The 15,338-nt window shown below is 42.0% G+C and overlaps 1 protein-coding gene across 4 annotated transcripts in view; it reads right to left on the minus strand.

The window, feature by feature from the left end:
• SMAD4 (SMAD family member 4) overlaps positions 1 to 11,954 on the minus strand; it is a 57,188-nt gene extending 45,234 nt beyond the window's left edge. For 2 of the 4 annotated variants that reach the window (XM_089497399.1, XM_089497397.1), the window contains exon 1: positions 11,680 to 11,954. The gene's annotated coding sequence lies outside the window, so the exon portion shown is untranslated. Of the gene's footprint in view, positions 1 to 11,526; positions 11,658 to 11,679 lie in introns of those variants that run through there. The other 2 variants (XM_089497400.1, XM_089497398.1) reach the window with 1 other exon arrangement.
• Between the last annotated feature and the right edge of the window lie 3,384 nt (positions 11,955 to 15,338).

Consider the following 15,338-nt stretch of genomic DNA (forward strand, 5'->3'; position numbering starts at 1 on the left):
GGGCCCTTCTTCTTACTCTGATTAGGACCGATTAGGGAAGGCATTGGCCTACCTTCTCTTCCCTTCAGAGGCCAGGATGGAGTCACATGCCTTCTGGGAAGGGCTCAGTTTCTTTAGGGGAGGCCTGTTGGCATTGGCCTACCGCCTCTTCCCCTCAGAGGCCAGGATGGAGTCAGATGCCTTGTGGGCAGGCTCAGTTCCTTTAGGGAGACCTGTTAATAAGTTATAATTCCCTTCACACCCGGCCACCGGCCATGATGCCTGAGACTGATGAGAGTCCAATTATATCTGGAGGACAACAGAATTTTTACACCTGCCTTTCAAACTTCACGGAGATAAAAAATAATGGGTGATACTGAAGTAATTTCAGAATACAAAACATGTTAGCCTCTAATCATTGTTCATGGTTGTTAACTGCCTTCAACTTGACTTTGACCCATGGTGACCCTATGAATGAGAGACCTCCAAGTCATCCTATCCTCAGCCACTCCGCTCAGCTCTTGCAGATTCATGGCCATGGCTTCTCTAATTGAATCTGTCCATCTGATCTGTGGCTTTCCTCTTTTCCTATTACCCTCAACTTTTTGTTGTCGCTGCTATGTGCCTTCAAATCATTTCAAATTTATGGCACCCCTAAGGCAAACCTATCACAGGATTTTCTGTGGCTGAGAGTGTGTGACTTGCCCACGGCCACCCAGTGGGTTTCCCCTATCACAAAGGTCATAGTCCGACGCTCAAACTGCTACCTAGCCCTCAGCTTTACCAAGCATTATTGTCTTTTCTAGCGAGTCCTTTCTTCTCAAGATATGGCCCAAATATGAGAACTTCAGCTTAGTCATCTTGGCTTCTAGGCACAGGTAAGGCTTGATTTGCTCTAGGATCCACTTACTGGCTTTTTTTAGCAGTCCGCAGTATTCACAGAACTCTTCTCCAGCAACACATCTCAAATGAGTTTGCATTCTTCCTAGCTACTTTTTTCACTGCCCAGCATTTACAACCACACACAGAAATGGGGAATACTATGGTGTGGATATATGACATATATTTTATGCTTCAAGATCTTGTCTAGTCCCTTTAAAGCTGCCCTTCCAAATCTTCTGATTTCTTGACTGCAGTCAAGATTGATCATTGAGCCCAAGGACAGAATTTTTTTTAACTATTTCAGTGTCTTCATTGTCTACTTTAAAATTATGTAGAGCTTCTGTGGTCATTACTTTTGTATTTTCATGTTCAGCTGTCTATGCTTTCTGCTTCGAGTTTCTTCAATAATTCCAAATCTTCGATATTTTCTATTAGCAGTGTGGCATGACCAACATATCTTAAATTGTTGATGCTCCTTCCTCCAATTTTCATGCTTTCCCCAAGTCTAACCCTGCTTTGCATATGATGTTTTCAGCATATAAATTACAGATAGGGCCAAAACATATATGTTAAATGTCTGATAGCACAACAGTCACAGAATTGATGGATCAAATTTTGTACAGAATATAAAACTAAACTGACATTAAAATGGTAACCAGGAACAATATGCCTGCTCTCTTTGCCATGACGTATACACATTTGGATTTCTCAGTGGAGTAATTAACTGTGAAGGTGCAACCCAGCCAAGAACCAGAGAGAAAGGGATAAAATAAAATGGCAGTTTATTTTGAACTTTGCACCAAAGTATTCTTTAGACAAACCTCTTAAAAACTAACCTCAGATTATTTTGTACTGAGAACAAACATGGTTGCACACAAAACAAAAGGGTAATGAAAAGGCTAAAGATAAGAGCATAAATAGTGCGAGATATGAAAATGCAGTCTAAATGAAAGCAGACACTTCTATCAGAAGCACAAAAAAACCCTCACTAAGAATAACTGTAAAAGAAACACCTCTAACTTAAACTAGCAATGGGGCACTCTTGGGTGTGCATGTGTGCGTGGGTTTTCTGAGAGTGGGAGAATTCCATGTAAGGACAGAAGTGGGACAGTTAAGCTACCAAATGGTAGGAGAGGAGTGTTTATAGCATACTGCTGTTTACAAAAGGAGAAATAACAGAGTTTCCAAGAAATTTAGATGGTAATCACAGATCTGTCCCTAAAACTGAACACAAATGACATCAAATGAATTATAACAAAACATCAAAGTGTTTTATGAAGCAGAATGGTAACATTTCCACTAACAGAATATGTGGGATGAACGAAAGCCATCAATGACTGCAAGACCAGGGGTGGGGATTATCAGAATGGGCAGAATGTTATTGCAGTTATTATGAGCACTGTATTTTGGGGGATGTCAATAAAAAGAAAGAGAACTTTCTATAGCTGTAACAGACAGTCATCTAACTTCCCAGAAAAAAAACAACAGTAAAGTTGTCAGGTAGTTTTTAAAAAATGTACAGGATTAACTTTTCAAAGTGTACATAGTTGTACCAGCAGAATGTAATCCACAGCTGAAAAGTAATGGAAAACTCTGTAAGGTTCATACAAACCCTGACATTTAGGACATGGAGACCTTGCATTTAAAAAAGAATTCAGCAACTATAAATAATAATAATAATAATAATAATAATAATAATAACTCTTTATTTATATGCCACTTTTCCTCGAGATCAAAGCGGTTCACATCAGGTAAAACTATGACAAACGTCATAATACAGTATAAAAACAGTTAAAACATTCAATTACAATCATAAATATTCAATAAAATTATCTAAAATAAGAAATTAAATGGTCAAAACTATAGGCTATCAAGTATCTTAATCTAATTGGGAAATATTCCTCTAAAAAGAGTCAGGAGGGTATGCTTGCTGGAAGAGATAGGTTTTTAAAGCCTTTTTAAAGGCTTCCAATGTACCACTAGAACGGATCTCTTCCGGGAGAGCGTTCCAAAGAGTAGGCACTGTCGCTGTGTAAGCTCTTTGGTGGGTTGTTGCCAGTCTCATCTTAGGATGTTCAAGTAGGAGTTCCCCCGTTGTTCTAAGGGTGCGGGGAGGATTATATAGGGGGAGGCGTTCCCTCAGGTAACTCGGGCCCAAGCCACGTAGGGCTTTAAAGGTAATAACCAACACTTCGTATTGGGACCGGAAGCGAATTGGCAGCCAGTGAAGAGATTTTAACACGGGTGTTATGTGATTCGACCTAGATATACCCGTGACCAATCTGGCTGCAGCATTTTGAACCAACTGAAGCTTCCGAACCTGGTACAAAGGTAGCCCCATGTAGAGCGCATTACAGAAATACAAGCGAGAGGTTACCAGTGCGTATACTACAGTTTCTAGGTCCTTTCGATCCAGACAGGGACGCAGTTGGCGTATCAGCCGAAGCTGGTACCAAGCACTCTTGGCCATCGCATCTACTTGAGATGATAACTGTAGAGATGGATCCAGGAGTATTCCCAAACTGCAAACTTTGTCCTTTAGGGGAAGTGTAACCCTGTCCAGGACAGGATGGCAAATTTCCCTATCTGGATTCGGAGGACCTATCACAAGTACCTCCGTTTTCTCTAGATTCAGCTTGAGTTTGTTTTTCCTCATCCAGCCCATTACTGACCCCAGGCAGGCATCCAGAGGAGAGGTGCCAACCTTAGTCACTGTATCAGTCAGAGGCATGCAGAGATAGATCTGGGTGTCATCAGCGTACTGATAACACCGAGCTCCATGGTTCCCGATGATCTCTCCCAGCGGCTTCATGTAAATGTTAAATAGCATGGGGGACAGAATGGCGCCCTGAGGGATGCCCGATCTAAGCTCTCTTTTACGAGAGCAACTGTCCCCCAGCCTCACCATCTGGAATCTCCCCGAGAGATAGGACTGGAACCACTGGAGTGCAGTGCCCCCGATACCCAAATCTCTTAGGGTCAGATAAGTTTAAAAGCACAGTGCTAATATGATTGTTACTGTGTGCCTTCAAGTAATCTCCAATTTATAGTGACCTCATAGGGTTTTCATAGTAAGATTTCTTTAGAGGGTGTTTGTTTGCCTTTGCCTTCCTCTGAGGCTGAGAGAATGTGATTTGTCCAAAGCCACCCAGTGGGGTTCCGTGGCCAAGTGGGGATTTGAACCCTGGTCTCTAGTTGTAGTCCAAAGCTCAAACTATCACACCACACTGGCTATCTTACACTCCTAATATGGTGGCATCATTATATACTCCCAGTCTACAACCCTTCAACACTTCCACAATCAGAATTTTTTTTTTTTATTCTACTAGTTGTTGGGGGGGGGGGAAGCTTACCGACAATAAACATTAAAGAAGGCTTGCAGAAATTATCCAACCAACTCCATCTTCCACTCAAATGACTAGAAACAAAGTTAGCTAGTCACTTTCTACAGAAGTCATGTACTCTAATCTCCTTCAACAACAGAATGCCTGAAGTTGACCCTCACTTAAATTAAAATCTGGCAGAGTTAGACAGCTCTGTTCATCATAAGTAAAATGTTCATAATATGTATGACCTACTTCTATATAACCTATTTTGTGATTTCATCTTTATGCTACATTGTAGCATATATAGCTATTGGTGAATTACATTTATAAGAGAGCACTTTAATCTGCAGAGTGCTAGGACTCCTTTATGTAGATTTCAACAAGCAAGTGATGTAGGTTATTAGTCAGCAAGCACTGAGGAGTTGCTTTTTTTGGTGAACAATCTGAGCTTTCAGGACTCTTGAATACAACGTAAGTATTGCTGTCTCTTCCATGAACCTAGACTAAAAGGCAATAGCAAACAATACATCTCAAGGCTAAATCTGGATTTGGAATACAAATTCAAGAATGACATTCACTTCTATAATAGTTTTTCAGCACATAACAGCTTCAGGCTTTGTGCTTCAGTAAGAATGTAAAGAGCTGTAAGGAGCCATTAGGACAGAGGCTAACAGCTTCTAAAATCATTTGCCATTCTTAAGATGCCAAAGAAATTGTTTTCCACTTACTACCTTAACTTCAGACAGTAGCATTCATTTCTAGTCTTTTCCCTCCTGCACATATAAAACACTTTGTCAAGCTTCTGGCCTATAGCCTCTCCCTCCCCTCCCCACCTCTCCCTTCTGTAGATGCTTAAGCCTCTCCTATATTTTAACTCTCAATAAGAAATTTGTATCTGAATTCTGTATAAATTCAGGAGGAGCTTTTCAAACCTAAGGCTGCACCAGCGCTGCAGAAATCATCCAGTTTGACGGCACTTTAACTGCCACAGCTCAATACTATGAAATTCTGGGAATTGAAGTTCTGTGAGATATTTAGCCTTCTGTGTCAGAGTGCTCTGGAGCCCCAACAAGCTACAAATCCCACAATTCCACAGCACTGAACCATTGCAGTTAAAGAGGTGTCAAAAACTGGGTGATTTCTGCAATGTGGATGCAGCCTCAGTTTTAATATAGTACAAATTTCTATACAGGCAACTCCTTTAAGTATTTTCATTTGTAGTTGTGCTACAAACATTTGTGCTGTGTTTTAAACAGCCATTAGCTGTGCAATCAATTATGTGCATTATCATAGAATCACAGAGTTGGAAGAGACCGCATGGGCCATCCAGTCCAGCCCCCTGCCATGCAGGAAATCCAAATCAAAGCATCCCCAGCAGATGGCCATATAGCCTCTGCTTAAAGACCTCCGAGGAAGGAGACTCCACTACACTCCGAGGGAGTTTGTTCCACTGTCGAACAGCCCTTACTGTCAGGAAGTTCCTCCTAATGTTGAGGTGGAATCTCTTTTCCTGTAGCTTGCATCCATTGTTCCGGGTCCTGTTCTCTGTAGCAGCAGAAAAAAAGCTTGCTCCCTCTTCAATATGACATCCTTTCAAATATTTAAACAGGGCTATCATATCACCTCTTAACCTTCTCTTCTCCAGGCTAAACATCCCCAGCTCCCTGAGTCGTTCCTCATAGGGCAAGGTTTCCAGACCTTTCACCATTTTAGTCACCCTCCTTTGGACACGCTCCAGTTTCTCAATGTCCTTTTTGAATTGTGGTGCCCAGAACTGGACACAATATTCCAGGTGGGGCCTGACCAGAGCAGAATACAGTGGCACTATTACTTCTCTTGATCTAGACACTATACTTTTATTGATGCAGCCTAGAATTGCATTGGCCTTTTTAGCTGCCGCATCACACTGTTGACTCATGTTCAACTTATGGTCTACTTGGACTCCTAGATCTCTTTCACATGTACTTTCATTCAGCAATGTGTCTCCCATCCTATATCTGTGCATTTCATTTTTCTGCCCTAAGTACAGTACCTTACATTTCTCCATGTTGAATTTCATTTTGTTAGCTTTGGCCCAGCTTTCTAGTCTAGTCAGATCATTTTGAATGTTGATCCTGTCCGCTGGAGTATTAGCTATTCCTCCTAATTTGGTGTCATCTGCAAATTTGATAAGTATTCCCCCAATTTTTTCCTCCAAGTCATTGATAAAGATGTTGAATAACACTGGGCCCAATACAGAGCCCTGTGGGACCCCACTGGTCACTTCTCTCCAGGATGAAAAAGAACCATTGTTGAGCACCCTTTGGGTTCGGCCGGTCAACCAATTACAGATCCATTTAACAGTTATTTTGTCTAGCCCACATTTTACAAGCTTGTTTGCAAGAATGTCATGGGAAACCTTGTCAAAGGCCTTACTGAAATCAAGATATACTATATCCACAGCATTCCCTTCATCTACCAAGCTGGTAATTTTATCAAAGAAAGAGATCAGATTTGTCTGGCATGACTTGTTTCTCTGAAACCCGTGTTGACTTTTTGTGATTATGGCATTGCCTTCTAGATGTTCACAGACTCTCTATTTAATAATCTGCTCCAGAATCTTTCCTGGTATTGATGTCAGACTAACTGGACGATAATTGTTGGGATCCTCTTTATTCCCCTTTTTGAAGATGGGGACAACGTTTGCCCTCCTCCAGTCTGCTGGGATGTCTCCTGTTTTCCAGGAGTTTTCAAATATGATTGCCAATGGCTCCGATATTACATTTGCCAGTTCTTTTAGTACCCTTGGATGTACTTCATCTGGTCCTAGAGACTTAAATTCATTTAGATTAACAAGGTATTCCTCTACTATCTCTTTACTTATTCTGTGCTGAAATTCCCCTATTTTGTCCTCTGCTCCATTATCCTCAGGTTGAGCATCCTTTTCCTTTTCTGAGAAGACTGAGGCAAAGAAGGTGTTGAGTAATTCTGCCTTTTCTCTGTCTTCTTTTACCATTTTGTCATCTTCTCCACTCAGTGGCCCTACCATTTCCTTCTTCTTCCTTTTGCTGCGGACATATTCAAAAAAGCCCTTTTTATTGTTCTTAACCTCTCTAGCAAGCCTGAGTTCATTCTGCGCTTTAGCTTTTCTGACTTTACCCCTACACATGCCTGCTATTTCTTTGAATTCCTTTTTTGTGATTTCCCCTTTTTCCATTTCTTATACATGTTCCATTTCAAACTTAGCTCGGTTGAAAGTTCCTTAGTCATCCATCCTGGTTTCTTGAGACACCTCCCATTTTTCTTTCTCACTGGAACTGTTTGAAATTGTGCCTTCAGTATCTCTTTTGAGAAACTCCCATCCGTCCTGAACTCCCTTCCCTTTTAGTATTTCTGACCACTGGATCACCCTCAATACTTCTCTAAGTTTACTGAAATCCACTCTCCTAAAGTCTAGAATGCGTGTTTGACTATGCCTGGCTTCTCCTTTCCACTGTATGACAAACTCCAGGAGAACATTCATGCCTTAAATACCATTACTTAAGTTCAATGCACCTAACTAGGCTTATTATAATAATACCTCCAAACAGAGTCCTTTCATGTAACTTGAAGAGCTTAATTATCATCATTATTTACTAACACACACTTCTGCAGGCTAACAGGTCTCCCCCCCCCCCCCAAATGAGCTTTCATGGTCTAGATCTCACTTCATCGGGTGGTCAGAACCCAAATGTCAGTTTTCAAGGTATCATAAAGTTGGCAGCAAAAGCAAAGACAATCCAGAGTGTTAAGTCCACTGAAAGAAAATTAACAAAGAGTCATATGGATCCTAAGGTTTTGCACACCTACTCCATGAACACTCGTGCTACAAGAGATACAGGATGCGTGTGCGTACACACACCCCAATATGTATGCACCCTTAACAGCATCTTCTTGTGGGGGGTATCTTAAAAACAGGTCATGCTCCAAAATCAGATTCACTTCAATTAAGCATTGCAATCATAGAGAAGTGTCATGATATTACAAAAGAAACTTTAAGTGAGGGTTTGGACCTGTGCTTTCACCATGCTTGCTATGCATTGCTTTATACCTTACATAAAATTGTAATTGAAGATCAAACTTGACACTGATTAAATCATTATCACAACATTCATTCTTTAATATAAATGTCTTTACTTAGCCTTCAGATATTCACATAGCTACTACATACTACATCCCTTATCCAAAATGCTTGGGACCAGAGATGCTTTGGATTTTTATAATTATTTTTAGATTTCAGAATTCCTGTATTTGCATATATGAACATCATAAGATATGCAAATACAGATATTCCAAAATCATATACACACACACACACACACACAGAGGGGGGAGGGGGGTACATAAGATGAGATCCTGTGTGTTACAGTGGTTTGAGTATTGGGCTATGACTCTGGAGATCAGAGTTCGATTCTTCACTTGAACATAACAATCCACTGGATGACCTTGGGCAAGTCGCACTCTCTCAGCCTCAGAGTTTGCAGTGTCAAACCTCTTCTGAAGAAATTTTAAAAGAAAGCCTTATGGTTTGCCATATGTCAAAAACAGCTTGGAAGCAAAAACAATAACCATAATGAGTATCTTTGAGATAAGAGTCTCAACACAAAATTTGTTTATGTCAGCTATACACAGTCATCCCTCCATATTTGCGGCTTTGATATTTGCGGCTTTGATTATTCACAGATTTCATTAATATGTTCTCTCTAGTAATCTCTAGGTCCTCCAGTGCAACTCTGTGGTCAACTTTAACTAAAAGTTGCACTGAAAGACCATTTGTAGCTACTCCAGTGCCATTCTATGGTCAGTGTATGTTGGACATTGACCACAGAGTTGCGCTGGAGGACCCAGAGATTCCTAGAGAGGTGTCCTCTCAGGTAAAAACAGTGTTTTTGTTATTTGCGGTTTTTCCATATTCACGGGGGTCTTGTTCCCCTAACCCTAGCGAATATGGAGGGACAACTGTACCTTATAGACATAGCCTGAAACTAATTTTACACACAGACTGTATGTTTTTAATAATATATGTGTACACTGAACCCTCAGAAAGCCAACAGTGTCCCTGTCTCAGCCACCCTTGAAAAAAGTTCTGGGTTTTGGAGGATCTGGGGAATTCTGGATAAGGAAGACTCAAAATGAAGTGTTAAAGGTATGTATATTTTGGGGAGGAGACATGAAAGACATAGCTGGGTCAGTCTGGAAAATCAGTATGCAAAGGGATCTTGTAGCCCCATTGCGACTAACTCAAAGAAAGAAGCTAGTAGCTGAGCTTTCGTAGACTTCAACCTACTTTTCAGATGCAAGGTAAGCTCAGTTTTATAAAAGCTCATGCTATCAGCTTCTTTCTTCCAGTTAGTCACAATGGGGCTGCAAGATTCGTTTGCATACATTCTTTAGGGACTTCCTATAGAAAACCCTCTGATAGGGTTGCCCTCCATCAGAAACAGCCTGAAGACACACAACAAGAACAACAACAACACTGTATAAAAAGAGAGCATATGTTACCTGCTACAGGTTTCCAAACTTTGATCCTCCAGGTGTTTTAGACTTCAACTGCCAGAAACCCCAGCCAATGTGGCCAAAAACCTCGTAGGAACCAAAGTTTGGGAACCACTATGCTAAATCTTTCAAAGGATAGCCAGGGAAAACACTCTTCTGAAGAAATCTGCCAAGAAACCCCCATGATAGGTTCTCCTTAAGGTTGCCATAAGTCACAAGTTATTTGGAGGCACTCAGCAATGGCAACATCGCCCTTTATGAGCACACTCTAGCTGTAAGGTCATTCAGAGACCCACCACCTTCTCAGGCTCCTTTGGGAGGAACAAGGGAGAGGGCTTACCAGCATCAACATCTGCAGTCTGTCTTGGACCTTTAACTGCCTCGGCTCAAGGCTATTCAATTCTGGGACCTGTCGTTTTCTGAAACATTCAGCCCTTCTCTGACAGAGAGTGCTCTGGTGCCACAACAAACTGCAAATCCCAGGATTCCCAGCACTGAGCCAGGGGCAGCTAAAGCGGTGTGTTTCGGACTATTTTTGCACTGTCTGCTTAGAGAAGGCTGTCCACCAAAATTCAGTGATCAGTTACTGGCATCAGTCAGAGAGGTCCAAAGCACACTGTGGAAATACACTTGCCCCTTGAGATTGGCAAGGGTCAGGGGCACAAGACCCCCGTGAAAATGGAGAAGCTGCAAATGACAAAAACACCACGTTTTTGCCTGAGAGAAGGACACCTCTCTAGGAATCTCTAGGTCCTCCAGCGCAACTCTCTGTGGCCAACGTCCGACAGACACTGGGCATAAGACTGCGCTGGAGGGGCTACAAAGGCCTAGTATTCTCTCTAGGAACCTCTAGGCCCTTCAGTGCAACCTTTGGTTAAAGTTGACCATAGAGTTGCACTGGAGGAGGACCTAGATATTCCTAGAGAGAACATATTCATCAAATCCGTGAATAAGCAAATCCAGAAACATCAAAACTGCAAATAGGGAGGGATGAATGTGGTCCATCTTGAGAGCGCTTTAACTGCCCTGGCTCAATGCTGGGGAATCCTGGGAAGTGTAGTGTTTGTGAGACCTTGAGCCTGGGGCCACAACAGACGACGATTCCCAGGGCTCCATGGCACTGAGCCAAGGCAGTGGAAGTGCTCTCAAACGGGGTTATTGCTGCCTATGGCTGCCTTCCTAAAGCAAAGCAAAGGTTTCTGAGGTTAAAAAGAAGGAAGGAAGGAAGGGAGGAAGACCCAGAAGGAAGCACTGCGAAAGCCCCTGCCCGGCTGACTGAAGGGGGCGGCAGCAGCGGCACAAAGGCCTCTGTCGGCTGCAGTACGTTACTAGTAGTTAATTCCTAACTACTAGTTAATTTGTAACTAGTAAATTAATTATAATTAATAATAATTTGTTTTATTTATATACCGCTATTCCAAAGATCATAGCGGTGAACAGCAAGTAAGCTAATTAGCAAGTAAGCTAATTTGCCCCCAACAGTCTGGGTACTCCTTTTAGCTCCCTCCTCGGAAGGATGCAAGCCTGAGTCGAGCTTGGGCCCTTTGCTGGTCTTGAACTCGCAACCTTGTGGTTTTGAGTGAATGGCTGCAGTACAGGCATTTAACCACTGCGCCACCAGGGCTCCTTATTGCTAGTAGTCAATTAGTTACTAGTTGTTAATTTGTAACTAGTACTTAATTCATTGCTAGTAATTGATTCATTGTTAGAGGAGTTAATTCGGTACTAGTAGTTAATTCATTACTAGGAGTCAATTCGTTACTAGTAGTTACTTCGTTACTAGTAGTTAATCGCTACCAAAAGTTAAGTTGCTCCTAGTAGTTACCTTTGTTATTGGTCAATCCGTTACTCGTAGTTAATTCGTTACTAGTAGTTAACTACTTGCAGCTAGCTCCACGCGGCGGGGAGGAGAACCGGAGAAGGTCCGGGACGGGGCGGAAGGAAGGAAGGAAGAAGCGGAGGGAGCGGGATCGGTTACCTGGTCTTCAGCCGGGGCCCCAAAGGGAAGCGGGAGGCCTGCGAGGAGGGGCCCCGGAGGCCCCCGGACCCGCCTCGGCCGGCGCTTCTCCCGCTTCCCTCGGCGAGGAGAGAGAGGGAAACCAGGGCGCCTCACTGCGCCTGCGCACGAATCTATTGTGTTTAAACAGAACGGAGGCTGAGGGGCGGCTGGTGGCGCGAGGAAGGCTCCAAGCGACGGTGGCCGCGGCCGTCCCCTGCGTCGTGTTGTTATTGCTGCTGCTGCCGCAGAAGCGTCCACCGCGCATGCGCCACATCCGGGCTACTCTCACCCTCTCTTTCTTCTTCTTTTTCCTCCTCCTCCTCCACTAAAGACCCAGCCCACCTGCCCTCGAGTAGCGCGGAACTGCGCATGCGCACGCCGCCGTGGTGCTTTCCTCCCCTCCTCCTCCTCCTCCTCCTCTTGGATAGGGTTCCCCTTTAACAAAACAAGGCGGGAGGGCGCAGCATTGGATTTTTTAAAAAAAATATTTCAGGTTGCCGTCTCCTTCCCTTTTTCCCCAGGTGATATGGGAAGGGTGGGTTTTTTGAGGTTTCCATAGAAACGCTTCCTTTACCTCAGGAAAGACGTTCAAACACCAATTGATACTTTGGAAAAAAACCTTTGATGCTTTTAATGTGGTTTTCTACCATTTTAAGCAAAATTTAAATAAATAAATAAATAAATAAATAATCAAATTGTCTATTTTTATTGTGATTATTATTATTTCAAATTATTGTACTTTTTATTTTTATTTATTTATTGTGATTATTATTGTTATTTTTTCAAACTATTGTACTTTTTATTTTGTTTTAAATTATTTATCAAACTCTATTTTTTAATTTATTGCGATTATTATTGTTATTTTTTTCAAATTATTGTACCTTTTAAATATATATATATATATATATATAGTATTTTATACAATGTGAGCTGCCTTGGGTCCCTTTCTGAAAGAAAGGTGGCCTATATAAATTGATAGAGTAATTAATTAAATATTTAAATTTATACATTTTTAAAGGCAGGCGTATACATTAATTTAATCATGTAAATATTAAAGGAATGAATAATTTCTGTGATTCTATGGTTCTCTTCAGGCTCCTGTTTTTTTATTTTACACACAATATTCTTTATTTCCTATTTCAATATATAAAATTATATATACACAGGATCCTGCCCATGAAAGCCTTTGACTTCACAGCGTGTCACACTCTTTTAGCCTCTGTTGTTAATAGTTTTACACTGTGGGCAAAATCTGCAGAAATCACACTTGAGGACCTAGAAATCCCTACAGAGAACGCTTCAATAGGAAGGCATTTGTAGCTCCTCCAGAGCAATTCTATGGTCAGCTTCTGACAATGTTGATCATAATGTTGACTTGAGGACCTAGAGAAGTGTTCTCTCAGGTTAAATAATAGTGGGTTTTTATTATTATTATTATTATTATTATTTGCAGTTTTTCCACTTTCACAGGGGTCTTGTGCCCAATGGTGAAGGGTCTGGAAACCATGCCCTATGAGGAACGACTTAGGGAGCTGGGTATGTATAGCCTGGAGAAGAGAAGGTAAAAAGGTGATATGATAGCCCTGTTTAAATATTTGAAGGGATGTCACATTGAGGAGGGAGCAAGCTTGTTTTCTGCTGCTCCAGAGACTAGGACCCGGAGCAATGGATGCAAGCTCCAGGAAAAGAGATTCCACCTCAACATTAGGAGGAACTTCCTGACAGTGGAACAAACTCCCTTGGAGTGTAGTGGAGTCTCTTTCCTTAGAGGTCTTTAAACAGAGGCTGGATGGCCATCTGTCGGGGATGCTTTGATTGAGATTTCCTGCATGGCAGAATGGGGTTGGACTGGATGGCCCTTGCAGTCTCTTCCAACTCTAGGATTCTATTCTATAACCCCAGCAAATGTGGAGGGCCCACGGTACATTTGTCTATACGCAAAATCTAGTCCAGCATTGTAGACCCACCAAAACTGTACAAGCAACAGCATACAAATGGACCAGGAGCCAGCCTGAAGAGAGAAGGTGTTGAACTACTCACAAGTGATTAACTACAGGAAATTGTCCTTGGCTTGGCGCATTGAGCAGGAGGAAGCTGAGCGAGCTGAGTCAGTTTGTGCTATTTAAAAGGCAGAAAGTGTATGCAACTGGAATCCTCCGTCTAAACCACACCCTGTTTATTTGGACATGGGAAGGATTCAGCCTTCATACCTACTGGGCTGGCGAGTTTAAATTTAGATCAAGGATATCTGAGCTAAAAAGGGATCCGGGAGGGAGGCAGGAGTAAATTGTAAACTCTAGATGCACTTGGATTCAGCAGCAAGAGGGGAAGTGAGAGGTCTCCCATTTCATGACATCTTATGCGGAGAGAAAAGGCCACATTTCGCAAGTCTTTGCGCCTCATCAGTTCCGCAAAGCTGTTTTCGCTGGTTGTAGCACATGGACTGCATCACTGCCACAAGCGTGAAATGCCTCCAACTTGGCTTCAAGGGAGCGCCATCTGGCCCAGTTCTTGCCACACAAACACCAACACTACTAAGCAAACTTCAAAGCCATTCTGTCCCATTATTCATTTGCTTGGCCCTTGGACTATATTCTTGATCTTCAGAACTGATTTATCCCCAAACACGGTGCAGTAAATGAAATTGGATCATCCAGTTTTTTGGGGAGAGGGATACTTGGTCCAGCTTTCTGAAAACAATCTCGTCTTGTCTTAGAGAGGGGGATTGTTTGGCCCACAAGGAGTCTCAATTCAAGACCCTGCACTCCTCCAAATATTTTAGGACTGCACCTCCCAGCAGTTCTAGTCATCATAGCTATTGGTGAGGAATGCTGGAAACTGTCGTCCAACAACATCTGGAGATTGCATGACTTACAGAAGGATATCATAATGTGATATTATAATGAAGTAAATATCAGAGCAAGAATGGGAAGAGCCAATCTTCAGCAAGCTATGGAGGGAAAGGATAAAAACCAGAAGTTTGTCTGCAAAGAGTTTGATAGGATTGTTAAAAAAGCGAGACAGCCAGGTGGGAATTGAAATAGGAATAGACCCAGTTAGGAAGTGGGGAATGGAAGAGCTCTGAGTAGGGTTTTTGGAAGATAAAAGTGTGGAAAGAATTCAGGGAGAAGTGTCACTTTGAAACTGAGATGTAACAGTGTGCTCTCCGCAAAGGAATCTTGTAGCACCTTTGAGACCGACAGAGAAAGAAATTATGTTTAAAAAGTATAGATCCATAAATCTGGCCACCAAATTGAAAGCATAAGAAAAACGAAGCTGGTGAAAGAAGAAAATATTCTTGAATGCATTTTGGAATAAGCTTTCAAGTGGTCTCTGGAAGGTTCAAAGTTTTGTTGTTTTCCTTATGCAAGACTTACCTGACCTAGTTCACAAGTACATATTGTTAGCTTTGCATGAAAGGTTTGCTGGAACATGTTAAGCTCTTTTTTGTGTGTGGTGGTGGTGGTCTAGGAATCTATCCTTATTCTTTCCATGTTATTTCTGCCACCAGCACCAATTTTTTGTGTTACAAAAATAAGGACCAGCTACGCATCTACTTTGTTAACTGAGGTATACTTATACTTGGTATTTTTCTCCCACTGGACATAAACAGTCTTATTTCAGTATTTTAGTTTTTT

This window comes from Sceloporus occidentalis, unplaced genomic scaffold (assembly GCF_023333645.1).
Source record: "Sceloporus occidentalis isolate IW3139 unplaced genomic scaffold, rSceOcc1.0.p SCAF_1, whole genome shotgun sequence".
Lineage (NCBI taxonomy): Eukaryota > Metazoa > Chordata > Lepidosauria > Squamata > Phrynosomatidae > Sceloporus > Sceloporus occidentalis.